Consider the following 11,185-nt stretch of genomic DNA (forward strand, 5'->3'; position numbering starts at 1 on the left):
TAGGAATAGGCTCAAGAGTTGGCTTAATTGGTTCAGGAATTGCTTCAGGAATTGGCTCAGGAAGAGTCCAATTATTTTCATTTGTCAACATATTGTTCAATAATAGTTCAGCTTGGTCGACTGTTCTTTCCCTAAAAACACAACTAACACAACTATCCAAGTGGTCCTTGGAAGCATCAGTTAGTCCATTATAAAAGATATCAAGTATTTCATTTTTCTTAAGAGGGTGATCAGGCAAAGCATTAAGTAATCGGAGAAGCCTCCCCCAAGCTTGTGGGAGACTCTCTTCTTCGCTTTGCACAAAATTATATATTTCCCACAAGGCAGCTTGTTTCTTTTGAGCAGGGAAATATTTAGCAGAGAAGTAATAAATCATATCCTGGGGACTACGCACATAAGCAGGAACAAGCGAATTAAACCAAGTTTTAGCATCACCCTTTAATGAGAACGGAAATATCTTAAGGATGCAATAACAACGAGACTTCTCATCATTAGTAAATAGGGTGGCTATATCATTTAATTTAGTAAGATGTGCCACTACAGTTTCAGATTCAGTGCCATAGAAAGGATCGGATTCAACTAAAGTAATAATCTCAGGATCAACAGAGAATTCATAGTCCTTATCAGTAACAAAGATAGGTGAAGTGGCAAAAGCAGGGTCATGTTTCATTCTAGCATTCAGAGTCTTTTGTTTCAGCTTAGCTAGTAGTTTCTTAAGATCAGATCTATCATTGCAAGCAAGAAAATCGCTAGCAGTTTCTTCATCCATAACATAACCCTCAGGAAAGACAGGCAATTCATAATTAGGGGGAGAACCTTCATCATCACTTTCATTTTAAATAATTTCATTCTCCCTAGCCCTAGTAAGTTGTTCATCAAGAAATTCACCTAATGGCACAGTAGTATCAAGCATAGAAGTAGTTTCATCATAAGTATCATGCATAGCAGAAGTGGCATCATCAATAACATATGACATATCAGAATTCTTAGCGGTAGCAGGTTTAGGTGTCGCAAGCTTACTCATAACAGAAGGAGAATCTAGTGCAGAGCTAGATGGCAGTTCCTTACCTCCCCTCGTAGTTGAGGGATAAGTTTTAGTTCTTTGATCTTTCAAGTTCTTCATAGTGATCAGCAGATATAAATCCCAAGTGACTCAAAGAATAGAGCTATGCTCCCCGGCAATGGCGCCAGAAATTAGTCTTGATAATCCACAACTGTAGGGGATCACAACAGCTTTCGAGGTTAGAGTATTCAACCCAAATTTATTGATTCGACACAAGGGGAGCCAAAGAATATTCTTAAGTATTAGCAGTTGAGTTGTCAATTGAACCACACCTGGATAACTTAGTATCAGCAGCAAAGTATTTAGTAGCAAAGTAGTATGATAGTAGTGGTAACAGTGGCAAAAGTAAAGATAGCAGTATTGTAGTGATTGTAACAATAGCAACGGTAAAGTAAATAAGCGAAGCACAATATGTGAAAAGCTCGTAGGCATTGGATCACTAATGGATAATTATGTCGTATGAGATTCCTCATGTAATAGCTATAACATAGGGTGACACAGAACTCCCTCCAATTCATCAATGTAATGTAGGCATGTATTCCGAATATAGTCATACATGCTTATGGAAAAGAACTTGCATGACATATTTTGTCCTACCCTACCGTGGAAGCGGGGTCCTAGTGGAAACTAAGGCATATTAAGGCCTCCTTTTAATAGAGTACCGAACGAAAGCATTAACACATAGTGAATACATGAACTCCTCAAACTACGGTCATCACCGAGAAGTATCCCGATTGTTGTGAACTCATAATAGGTGACTATAGACTTGCAAGATAGGATCAAGAACTCACATATATTCATGAAAACATAATAGGTTCAGATCTGAAATCATGGCACTCACGCCCTAGTGACAAGCATTAAGCATAGCAAAGTCATAGCAACATCAATCTCAGAACATAGTGTATACTAGGGATCGAACCCTAACAAAACTAACTTGATTACATGGTAAATCTCATCCAACCCATCACCGCCCAGCAAGCCTACAATGGAATTACTCACGCACGGTGGTGAGCATCATGAAATTGGTGATGAAGGATGGTTGATGATGACGATGGTGACGAATCCCCCTCTCTAGAGCCCCGAATGGACTCCGGATCAGCCCTCCCGAGAGGTTTTAGGGCTTGGCGGTGGCTCCGTATCGTAAAACGCGATGAAACTTCCTCTCTGATTTTTTTCTCCGCGAAACGGAATATATAGAGTTGGAGTTGAGGTCAGTGGAGCAGTAGGGGGCCCACGAGATAGGGGGGCACGCCCAGGGGGAGGGGGCGTGCCCCCACCCTCGTGGACTGGGTGTGGGCCCCCTGGCCGTCATCTTTTTCCAGTATTTTTTATATTTTCCAAAACTTATCTCCGTGGATTTTCAGGTCATTCCAAGAACTTTTGCTTCTGCACAAAAATAACACCATGGCAGTTCTGCTGAAAACAGCATCAGTCCGGGTTAGTTTCATTCAAATCATGCAAGTTAGAGTCCAAAACAAGGGCAAAGTGTTTGGAAAAGTAGATACGTTGGAGATGTATCAGCGCCGCACGTATTTTTGTGTCCATGTGTATGTGTGTCTGTTGCATGCATGCACGAGGTTGTAGTCCCTTACATTCACATGTTCATAAGTCAATGCTTTGTCAAAATGTTGCATGCAAGGTTTAATCATTCGTTGTTCATGCATGCATTCCCGATATTAATACATTGGTAAAGACATGTTTCTTGAGGAAAATGAGCCCATGAATTGAGTACAAAGGGGACCAATAAGCCAGGATGGAGGGAGTACCAATAGTGAACTGGAAGGACGAAGTCCGGACTAGTAGTACAGTACTACGAAACAACATGTAGTATGTGGCACCCCGGTTCAGAGAAACCAGAACACCCCGTATTCTAGCCCAAAGATCGAGATGAAGTCTTCTGGAATATGGCACTGCTTAGTATAGAACAAATCAGCTCTTTATTACAATCTATTTGGGTACAATGGGTTACATCGGCACCGTGACACTATGCCTGCCATTGTTGCTCTATGCAAGCGAAATAACTTCTAGCAGCGGAACAACGGCGACGGTAGTGAACTCCACTCTGCAGGGACTCTGGCTGGAGCGCTTATCCTAGTTAGCACAGAAGGGATCTACGGCAAACAAGCAATCAAATCTGGCATGACCTGCAAACTGGCATGACACGCCAGGTCAGTACATTGAATGTACTTGCAAGCTCACAATAACCAGAAACATTCAAGACCAACAGCAGCATGGCAATTATAGGTTAAGCAGGAATTAACATGATATCATCATAGCAACATGGCATCAACATGAACATGATACATCTAGCACAATATGAGCATGACATGAACATATGAATCTGACGATACTAGCATGCAACACGATGACACTATATGCACCACTTATAATGCTCGGGTTACCTCGGAGCCAACACATGCATCACTTACCAACCTCGGACATCACAAGATCATCTTAGCATCAAATCAAGCTTGGTATAAACAATACCGTAGTAATCATTAAATGACCACAAGGAGCTTGATCTTTACCCACGATTCTTGCACAACATCACGAATATCCAACAACTCGGTATCCTTGATACCACGGTGATCATTGATGGATCACAAACAGAACCACTCTCGGTTCAACGGGTTACATCGTAACCAAATGGTGATCATTCATGGATCACAAACGGAACCACTCTGGTTCAGCGGGTTACCTTGTAATCAAACGGTGATCATTCACGGATCACAAACGGAACCACTCTTGGTTCAACGGGTTACCTTGTAACCAAACGGTGATCATTCACGGATCACATAACCAACTTATCTCATCATCGAACCGGGGTTGTTATTAAGCACATCATCATTATTATTACTGTTGACCCATAGTGTGACCGACACGAACCGGACCCTTATCCGCAGGCACGGCTATCAATAGATTTAGTACACACTCTGCAGAGGTTAGCACACTCTACCCACACCACGGAACCCATGACCTCGCACTCCCATTCGGGTGGACCAACGGCGTTCCAACAAAACCGTCCTATTGCCATGACACTCTCTCGGCCACTCCGACTCACTCCCCACTGGGCAAAGTCATGGGTGGCCCGGTGTCTACCCCAGACACCAACGGCCACCGTCGTGGCAACACGGCCACATCATGGCAAAACGGTCCCAAACGGGGACAAAATCACTTATCATCCAACTACGGGCACACAAGTCTTATGTCCGCCTACCTAATCAGGGTAGCGTGTGCCCATAACCTTCCCTCGCTGGAGGCACCAGCGAGAGGCATGACAATATACCTAGTTAGGACCCTCCCATAAAGGTAAGCGTGGTTGCACTGGTCAGCTCGATATGGTGGCACCGTGACTCAGCCAACAGTTGTTCAAGTTCAATTTGATCCGGTTAAACTTGAATGCAAATATGTTGAGCCATGATAAAATAACATGATGCAATTAGAATGCATGAGCATGATATCAACGTAAGCATGCGGGTACAACATAACCATCAACCATATCAACAATGAATCATATACAACTGAGCATGGCATAATGATGTGCATGAATATCACAAGTACAACACTACTCATAGAAACCTAGCATGACCACTAGCATCAACAATAAATATCATGCAAGGACATATCAACAATGCTACCATGCAAGCATTTAACCAATTGGATGCAATGGAACATGCATACGACGACACTCGGAACAGACGATAGTCATGCACCGAAACCATCACCAACATCAACATGCAGTACTAGCAGGCGTAAGCATATGAAAGGAATACTAACAGGTAGAACATGATAACCAGGTGCATAACAACCAAGCATGAGAGTAAACATGAAACTCTAAGCATCACCGGAACAACGATCACCAAGTATTAAACAGACAAACATTTATTAAAAATTCAAGTTGAAAACCATGGATATTGCATGACTATCATGCAAGTGGGTATTGTGGCTTGTCTGTGGATGAAGAAGGCACCGGGGAGAAGTGCGGTGAAGCCGCGGAAAGATTCACCGGAAACAGTCCTCTCTCGGAGAGGCTGTTTACGTGCAAGCGCAAAATGGTCATTTTCAGAATTTTAGCACATGGTGAAAGTGTGACCAATAGAGCAGGCTCAATGAGACGAAGAAATGGGCTTTGGAATCACATCATTTGGAGTTACGAGCAAAAAGTTGTGAGGTGATGAAGATCAGGGAATTTTCTGCAAAAATATCATCACAAACAAGTCCTCGAGTGGATAAGGCAGAAACGGGTTTTGAGAAAATACGCTTTCCGGAGATGAAAACGTCCACGCCCAAATACGTATCCACTTATCCATGTCACCAGAGGTGGGGCCGAGGCTTATCTCGCTGACGTGCAGGTCCCACAGGCTGTGGGGCCCATCACTTATCCATGCTGGACCGGGCCGGGTCAATGCTGTGTGGCTTACCTGCGGGGCCCACGGCTGACTCCCCTCATCCCTCATGCTTCCTCCTTCTTCCGTACGACAGGCAGAGGCAAAAGCGAGGCCGCGCGGCGCCGGTGCTGGCCCCGCCGTTCGTGCCACCTCCGGTCGAGCTGCGGGCACCGACAAGTGCGGGAAGAGGAGCTGCTCCCGCCTGGAGCAGAAGCAGGCGCCGGGGAGGGGTGTGGCCGTGGCACCGCATGGTGGCAGTAGCTACAGGCGGCGGCGGCTGATCTAGGGGGTGACGGCCTGAGGCACTCTGGCAAAGAATGGAGGGGCTGGGGACGGTCGCCGGAGCACGGGGAAGACATGGGTGTGGTCACGGAGTGGAGGGGTGGCTTGGGTCGGCGGAATTTGAGCAGAGCGCTGCAGCGAGGCTTCGGCCATGGGAGGGGCGGGAGAGCTTCTCGAGATCGTTTGAGAGGCTGGGCGGGACCATAGGAGGGTGGTGAGGCTAGTGAGGTTCTCGGCAGGACTTGGGGATGGCTATATATAGCCGGGACGAGGGGCACGGGCTCGGGTGCCGCCGCTTAAGGCGCACAGGGCAGGGGGTTGAGGGGCATAGAGGGGAAGCGGCCACGGCGCCATAAATGCTCGGTCGACCACAGTGCGCCAGTGGGCGCGTGGCGACGAGCGATGACGGAGGGCTTACGGAGGGGGAGATGAGTCCAGGGGGACGACGGTGACACGGGCCAGCTACTGGACACATGTGCGTGAAGACGACGAGAGGGGAAGGGGCCCGAGCAAGAAGATGCTCTAGACGCGGCCAACGCTAGCAGAGCGCGCGTATTGCATGCCAAAACTCGTGATCACCGCGTGCACTGGCATGTAGCAGGGGCAATGGGCTGGCAAGTGTTGTCTAGTGGTAAGTCCTTCCAGTGTAGGTTTCAACTGCGGTGTTAACTTGGTTAAAGGGGTAGTGGTTAAATGGTAGTCATTGTTTGAAGTTTACTGCAGTAATCTTGGCCATGCACTGGTGATCAACAGGGAAGTTGTCGTGGAAATATCACGTCAGATGTCCTCATGAAAGGACTTAGTGGTGGAGCCATCGCGATGAGTTAGCTTAAAGGGGTTAAACCAGACAAAGGACACGAGGGTTTTTATACTAGTTTGGCCCATTCAATGAAGGTAAAGGCCTATGTCTAGTTGTGATGGGATTATTGGGGTCTCGATAACCAGGGAGCTAAACACGCTATGCCTGGCTCTCGAGTTGTTGTTTCTTGTCCCTGAACCGCCGCTGGGTCGTCCCCTTATATACACGGGTTGACGCCTGGCCGGTTTACAGAGTCCCGAGGCCGACTCGTACAAGTGGCCGGCTCGGTATCTCCTTTCCTACCTTACAATACAAGTTACATAACCATGGCGTTTACCACTATGGGCCCTAATCCGCCTTTGGGCTCCAGGCCTCTAAGCTTCATCAGTAAAGCGCCATCTTCTGGGTCTTCGTGGGCTTAATATAGTTGAGGGTGAACCGGCCCCTCCTGGGCGGTTTATACTCAGTAGTTATATCCCCAACATTAGGCCCAGCTTGATTTGAACCTGTTCATGTCAATCTTCAGTACTTAGAAAAATTATGTGAACATCTTCCTTCATTTCTCGTAAATCGCCATGATGTCTTCTCTTATAAACTTTGTTAAACCGCCGTGACGTCATCCTCTGGACAAAGCAACGGATCATCATGACGTCATCTCTGTAAAGAATGATTAAAAAGATTCCCTTCATTAATGGTATCGCAAAAATTGAGGCATCAGCCGCGCCCTCTTTTTCTGCTTCACGCTCCTTGATTCTCGCGCCCGCCATTTATCCCTTTTCCTTATAAATAGGCTCAGGGGTCCTTTATTTCTTCCCCTTCTGTGCCTCTTCTTCCTCCTCGCGACGCTCAAGCTCTGAAGCTCCACCTCCGCCCTCAACCTTCGAGCACTGCATCAACAAAGGCCGCTGCATCAACCTGATCGTACCAGAAACCTGCAGCTCCACTATCCCTGCGCATCTGGTAAGCCTCCTCCTCTCAACCCTAGATTTGTTTTTAGGGTTTCTGCGTTCATCTGTGTTCATAAGTGTTCATCTTTGCCCGCTGCCTTCGCGCTTACCGTTGAATCTAGATGAACTTATCATCCTCCTATGGCGGCCGAAGTTTGTAACTTTAGTTTACGTCGCTATAGTATCTCCTCTTGCCTTGATAGTTCCCTTCTGGACTTTTGGTGTTCTGTCGTCACCATTTTAGGGCTCAGAATAATTTTCTTACTGAACCACGGTAGATCCAAATTTATACTGTCATTTTGTGAAACCTATTTTTGTCAACACTTAGCAGATTTTCAGCTCTGGCTCTTCCACCTAAGGGCAGTTTAACTTTTAGTAGTTGACAATCCACCATATACCATTAGCCCTCACTTAAACCACCATCTTGACTTGAATAGTAATTTCCGGTTTATCTCACATGTATGCTTTGATCAAATTCCTGGTTTAACACCGGCTAGTGCACTTGAACCGTCAATCGTAAACCGGCCTTCATTTTCCCTTTACAGTTTGCTTTCCAAGATGACCAAACAATTTTCTGCTTGTAACTGGGTTCCATCCCGGATCATGGAAACACAAATCAATGGATATGTTACCACTGGCGCTTTATCCTCAAAAAGGGTCCGTCATTGGCAAGTCCCGGGCCCTGAATGCCCTCCTGAATCTCAAGATGGAGAGGTGATTGTATTTATGCAACACTTAGACCGGGGATTCAGCCCGCCCGGATCAAAAAAATTCCGGGATGTCCTTGCGAGCTTTCAACTCCATCCACAAGATATTGGACCGAATTCCGTGTCCAACATATGCAATTTTCAAGTGTTCTGTGAAGTTTACCTTCAAGAAGAACCATATGTGGAGCTTTTTCGGGATTTTTTTCATTTAAACCACCGTACGGAGTTCTTTGATGGTCCCAACATGAAACTTGGTGGGGTATCAATCCAGAAGATAAAAGAAGTTGATTTCCCTCATGCAAAACACCACATTCATCCCAAAGATTGGAACCAAACTTGGTTTTATGACCAGAACACTGCCCCTGCTGGAGAAAATCCTTTGCCGGGTTACCTCCCTCACCGGCTTAGCAATGGCCACCCGTTACCTCAACGATTAACTGCCAAAGAACGGCAAACTTATGCACCTCAACTCGCCAAGCTCCGGTCTCTCCTAGCCAACGATTTGACTGGTATTGATCTCGTCCGCTGCTGGGTTTCTTGGGGTATTCTGCCTTTAAGTCGCCGCCCCGGATTAATGCACGAATATACTGGCAACGTCAAGGATCCTCAATGATATCATGAAATAGTAATGACAGACATTGAAGTTACTGAATCTGTGAAGAAGATGCTTGACGAACCGATCGCCGCATGCAGCCAAATCGGGTTGCCACCTTTTTGCGCCTCCAACAAACCGCTAGCGGTAAAGTTTAACTTAATGTTTACTGATTCGCCTCTACTTTAATAATGTGCTAATCCTTCTTTGCTTTAATTTCACAGGCCAATAGTTCCTTCTGGAAGCGAAATAAACCGGTTAGGGCTCCTCGTGCGAAGGGCAAGGTCACCAAGAAAGCTGCCAAGAAGAAAACCACCGAGTCTTCTGATCCGCCAGAAGATATTGACGAATCGTATCCATAGGTAGAACTTGACTCGCTTGGTTCCTTTTTCATACACCTTATTGACAATGAATATTCCCAGGATGATGCAGAGGCCAACCGTGCAGACCATGTTGAGGTAATCTCTCTTTCCTCCGATTCAGATCTTGTGCCGGTTCAAAGATTTTACGTGCAGTTCGGAAAGTAAAATACTCTCACCCTCTTGCTTATTTGGATCCAAAATTTTCTTTAAAGACACAGCAAGCTGAAGAGCGTCGCACAACCCGACACAGTGGCCAGCAAATCACCTCTTCCGGTTTACCGGATACACCAACCCGGAAACGTCGTCCAGAGGTTACTTGTTCTCCCGAAAAACTTTATCCTTTGAAGGGTTTCTTCAGATACACACTTAATCTGTCTGATCCGAATTACCAGGCGTCTTCCAATTCGTCTGCCGGTTCATCAACCACTCGGCTGCCTCCCCTTAAAATCATCCCTGGGTAAGTAAACTGCCCTTCATATTTTTCCTTCATAGTTCGGGTTACCATGATAATATTTTGTTTTGATATCACAATGCCAAAGGCCGCATGAGCAAGAAGGCTAAACCCAGTACCCCTGTTGGTGAAGTTGAACCGGAAAAGCTCCTGAGGGTTCCGGTAGAAATACTGATGTTATGGATGATTCCGCCCCACATGGTGAGAACACTGAAGCTAATCCAGACGAATTGGAAGCGGGCTGAAGATGCCGAAGCACCTCTTAAACCGGTGATGGAAGAGCTGACAGGGCTAAAACATCAAGTGGATGCTATGACTTCTGCAATCTTTGGTAAGTACTTTGTCATAGCCAGTTTGAAAATATCTTGAACGCTGCCGGTTTAACATTGAATTCTTAAACCGTTGCAGGTAACTGCATTGCTCAGCTGGGCACATATATGCGGATGAAACTGAAGGCAGCGTACACTTTGATTGAGCAATTATACACCGGTGCCCAACGGGTTATCTATGCAGTCTCATACAACAAATCGGCACCAACATTGATCAAGGACACAATAGCAAGATTATCCATGACACCGGCTTAGATAGAGGAGGTGAAGCGATCTGCTGCCAGGGTTGACGCTTTACTGGCACTGACTCGGGCCAAAGCATGGATATCTGACTTAGATCCAATTGATATCGCCAAGGGATTTCCAGATGAACAAGCAGATGGTCAGCATTTGGCAACGAAGCCCTTAAAGCCCTGACAAAGGAGATGCGTCCGCTATCAAGTCAACTGGTTGTAGAGGCTAACTTGACTATTCATCGGTCCTTTTACGATGAAAGGAACCAGTGGGTTGATACGACTATGACAGAAGCACAAAGCCTTATCCCGCTAATCCGTAAGCATGCATACGCCCTTGATGTTGACCCGTCCAATCTGATAAGTGAAGAAAATGTATTTCAGGCTCTAACCCGGATTGACTGGACCACCATTGACTTCCAGCCTCAGGGTGGAGAGGAGGAGGTTGAACCGGCACGTGAAGATCCATCAACTTCACGTCGTCCGGGCAATGAGTCTTAATCTGGCATTCGAGTTACTTTGATAGACTTTGTCGTGTAAAAAATAATCAGCATTTTGGGCCTCAAAGCACCTTGTAATAGGCTACAGCAAGTACTTTAATCTTCGGTACTGATACATAAGTTTGGTTGATCCATCATGATATTTGTTGTGCGTGTTTACACTTAGATATTTTTCATGCGATTCTGATATCTGCATAAAAGAATTGTCCTGGCGGTTTACCGCCGGACGGGTCATAATGCCCAAGATAAAGCCTGATTAATAATCAAACTTGAATAAATATGAAATAATTCATACCTGTGGTATGACATCACGTAGTTGGTTTACCAACTTTGATTCTAGTAAGGGTGAAGACCCAAATTCTTGAGTTTCTATAACTCTCATCATGCAGTGATGGTGTGTAATACTTCATGTCGGGTTACGATGAACACCAGATGATCAAACTGGCGACATATAGTCAAAGCCAGACCGGGTTAACAAAAGCCAATTTGATAATAAGGTCTGACAACTGTTAGTTGACAGCCAAGCCGGGGT

This window comes from Triticum dicoccoides, chromosome 4B, assembly GCF_002162155.2.
Source record: "Triticum dicoccoides isolate Atlit2015 ecotype Zavitan chromosome 4B, WEW_v2.0, whole genome shotgun sequence".
Lineage (NCBI taxonomy): Eukaryota > Viridiplantae > Streptophyta > Magnoliopsida > Poales > Poaceae > Triticum > Triticum dicoccoides.